The sequence below is a fragment of the Schistocerca cancellata genome, chromosome 10, assembly GCF_023864275.1.
Source record: "Schistocerca cancellata isolate TAMUIC-IGC-003103 chromosome 10, iqSchCanc2.1, whole genome shotgun sequence".
NCBI lineage: Eukaryota > Metazoa > Arthropoda > Insecta > Orthoptera > Acrididae > Schistocerca > Schistocerca cancellata.
The window spans coordinates 111,673,365-111,677,880 of NC_064635.1; positions in this window are offsets into that span (position 1 = coordinate 111,673,365).

Sequence of the window (4,516 nt, forward strand, 5' to 3'; positions counted from 1 at the left end):
AAACCCCCAAAAGATTATAAAGGACTGGGAACCCCAACTATTTAACTGTAAAAGAATTAGCTCTCCCCAAAGGCAGTGTAAACGCGAAGGCCACGCTTAAGAGGCCACCAAAATTGGTTACAAAAGGTCTTATACGTTTGCTCCTTTTCTTTAAAGAGACACAAGGCTGCTTAACTTCTGCTGGCTTCTGCTGGACGTCCGGTATGGCTCGTGTAGGATACACCAGGCAGCAACCCAAGCTAGACGGTCGCAAGGCACGGCGAGCAAAATCAGGAGAGCAGACAGGCAGGCAGTCAACACGTATCCTCCATGCTGAACCGGCAGACCGCGTACAGCCAACTCCACATATACGTGGTTGCTTCCCACCTCGTACCTCGCGGCGTCTCAGCAGGAAGCCAGACCAAACGTCAACTGCCACTCGCCCCGCGAATGCGGAAAACAGCAAGGCAAGCAAAGATAAGAAACATCGAAGGATCGATAACGGACATCCAAGAGACTGGCACGCCAGTAACGAGGGCCACGGCTCAACCTGGTGAAATCGAAGAAAAAATCTTTGCCTAAATTAAAACCTCCATCATTGTTAATAATGGTTCACATATTACTGAACCAGACTCCTTAATAAAGCTGTGTCCCACATACTCTGTAAGCCTCATACGACCTTTTCATGCTTGAACTGTGAACATGAAAGTACTGCACATGCCTACAGTGACTGATTCACGAACTATGCTCTTCACGAATTTCTTTATTTTTATTTTGATTACGTCCACATCCATATTTCCACAATGTCCATAATTAAAGTTCCACTTTAGAAACGCTGTAGAAAGGGAACCACTGTTCAGAATGGCGTCAAATTTGAACAGCGTATTACTGACGCAGGGGGAAACGTCATGGAACAAAACAAATTTAATGACAATTTTACCCATAGATGGCACTGTAAACGTCTTAACGCGATTGGCTTCGGCTAAAAATGACTGCTCATCGCTATACGTTTGCTATGCTTTGGGTTGTAAACTACATGATCAGTACTGTTCAACACACATGACTGCACATGTTAGGCAGTCAACAGTTGTGGCACTATCACTTAGGTAAGCCCAACCACCACGACAAGGTCGTACCATATCGGAAAAATAGGTTTTTTAATTATCCTGAGGCCAAAAACTACACGAAAAGCAAAATGAGGTCGATATCCAATTGTCATGAAACTGGCGCAAGTACAGAGTGGCGCACGAAACGTGATACCATTTTGTTTTTGAATATAAACTTTATTGTTAATACAATCTGAAAGGAACATATACTACAATGAAGAGCCGTCCATGGAGATTTGTTCTAACTCAGCACATGCTCAATATGTCCACCATTTCGTTTGCTAACTTCCTACAAACGAATACTGAAGTTAGTGATTACCTTACGGCACATGTCTTCCGCAATTTCCCTGCAAGCGTGACTAATAAGTCTTCTGAGCTCCATTAAATCACGTGGATGTTTCGGGAAATTTTTGTCCTTAAGGTACCCCCAAAGAAAAAAGTCACATAGATTGAGGTCTGGACAATTGGGGGGCCAATTTTGTCAGTCATTGAAGCGATCTGGAAACCTGAGTGAAATGATCCGCGTGTCGAAATGCTCGTGTAAAAACTCCAACACAGTGTTTGCAGTATGTGGCCTTGCTCCATCTAGCATGAACCACTGCGCGTTGGAAGGCAAGGAAGTAGCAAGAAGCTGCGTTATGAAGCTATTGCGAAGCATGCTCAGATAACGCTGGCTGTTTACAGTTTCTTCAACGAAAAATGGTCCAATAAGTCCGTGACTGGAAACTGCTGCCCACGCTGTAATCTTCGGACCATAATGTTGTCATTCATGAAGCACTTGTGGTTTTTCAGTGGCCCAAAAGCGTACAATTTGTTTTTTAACTACACCGTATAAATTAAAATGCTCCTCGTCTGAAAACCAAACGTTGTTGAGAGTTTCTTCCCTATCCTCCGCCCACTGAGCAAAGCTTCTGTGCACAGGTCATCTTGTATGGGTACATATGGAGGTCACTTTTAAGAATGCGTTGAACGGAGCGTCTGGATATTCCCAGTTGCACTGCTGCCTTTCTACACGATTTCCCGGGAATTCTCTGTACAGCAACTCGTACCGCTTCAATATTCTCCGGCGAACAAACAGGCTAGGCCGAGGTCGCTTTGCTTCCAATAACGTCCCTTCCTGTACAAATTTATCGTACAACCTGTGGATGGTCTTCTTGCAAGGGACCCGACGTGTATTAAACTGTTGTCGAAAACGCCTCTGAGTCACAACAAGGCTTTTCGTTTCATGAAAAAGTAACACAATTGCCGATCGTTATGTGTCGTCAGTCTTCCATTGTCAGCCATTGTTGCTTACTAGTCTCCTAGCGGCAGTATCCTGAATTACACATCGTTTCGTAACTCATTCGTTTCTCCAAGCTCTGTTGGTACTGCTGTAGAGATCCCAGCGGGATATCTAATGTGCGTCGTAAATTGTGAAAGAAACAATTGGTAACACATTTCGTGCTCCACCCTGTATGCTGTCCTTAATTTTCTGCCACAACTTGAAATCGAGAAACAGCATGTGTCGCAAAAGACCGGAGTGTCTTGGAGGTCACACTTGGAATACGTTCCGCAGTGCGTACCTCCAGCTACATATCGTAATTTGATCACTGAACGCGTCTTCGAGGCCAGAAGTGACACGGATTAAGATCACGTGATCTGGACAGCCAGACTGTACGGATATATCGGCTGATAACCCTGCAATTTCCGCAATGCCTCTGCAACAGACGTTTCGCTGGCAGCGCAATGTGCGAAGGAGCGTCATCTTCTATGCGAATGGTCCTGCCCACGCATCCAGGCTGTTCAAGGGTTGAAATGACGTTGGTGAGCTCAAGACTCTCATTCAATTTAACATCGATGGTACAGGTAGCAGGACCAATAGCACTCATCTCGTCAAAAAATATGGCCCTGCGATAAACGATGCCGTCGACCCACACCACACTGTCACCTTTGAGGAAAGAAATGGCACCGGTTACTGTGCGTGCGGATTTTCCGTTTCCTATATTCTGGAATTTTGTGTATTGACACATCCTTGTAGATCGAAATTGGCTTCGTCTGTCCACATAATGTTCCATGGTTAATCACTGTCCATTTCCACGCGTGCAAGGAATCCCAGAGCGAACGTTTGTCTTGTTGGCGGGTTTACAGGAAGCAACACCTGAAGATAGCTGATATTGTGTGGATACCAATGCAATAAGTCTCGTAGGATGTTATGCGTCGTGCTCGCAGGCTTGTCCAACGTACGGGCAACTCCCCGTGTAGGGGAATGTCGGCACACCACTGCTCGACCCCTCCTACAGTGCTGTGGCCATACAGGGTGAAAAGTATTTAAACCGACAAACTCTGGGAGGTTGTAGGGGACATCAAAACAAATATTTTTCCCTACTGTAATTTTTTCCTACGAGGAGTATTTAAACCGGTGGAGGAAGATTTCTCTGGCGGCAAATTACCTAAACCGACAAACACTTTTCCATTTTTTTATGACCAAGAGACAACACATTAACACAACCCAATTTCTATTACAGTAGATTTTCAGAAATGCCTTCATTGACATGTAAACAAAGGTTACACCGTCGGATCATGTTTTGTCAGACACGGGCAAAAACCCCAGGAGTATCCTGAATTGCTCCTGCTGCTGCTACTATCCGGGCAACCAGATCCTCTTCTGATGCAACAGAAGTTGAGTAAACAAGGTTGCGCATCTCTCCCCACACAGAAAAAGTCCACGGGGGGGGGGGGGGGGGGCATCAGGGGATCGAGCAGGCCATGGTACAGGACCACCTCTGCCAATCTACGTTTCTGGGAACCGTCGGTCCAGGGATCGACGCACACGACGACTGAAATGTGCCGGCACCCCGTCATATTGGAACCACATAATAGTGCCTGCCATTTAATGGCCTAGGTAGCAGATACGGCCCAATTAAACAGTCCCCAACAACACCGACCCACCCACTAACGAATCACCTCACTTGATGAGCGCTAGTAACTGTGGCATGTGGGTTATCCTCACTCCAAACATGCAAATTGTGTATGTTGAAGAAATGTAGGATGCATTTCACACTGTTCCAGGTACCACTGCGAAAGCTGTACTTTGGGTGGATAATCAACTGGTTCCAGGTTTTCAACACGTTGTAAGTGAAATGGACGTAACAATTGCTCTCGGAGGACTGTTCTTACATTCGTCTGATTCGTCCCCATGTTATGTGCAATTGCACGAGTGCTGATGGAAGGATCCCGCTCCACATGCTGCAAGACAGCATGTCTCTATCGTTCATAGAGACACTAATGTTAGGCGTCTCGCATATAAACTGTGGAACGGCAGTGTGCTGCGCGTTTCCTGACGTGCATATTCTGACGCGTACAGCGCCATCTGTTGGCCTAGTAATCGAGAGCGGTCTTTTGGTCTAATTGTTGTTAATTCATTTGTTCCATGACGTTTCCCCCTGCGTCAA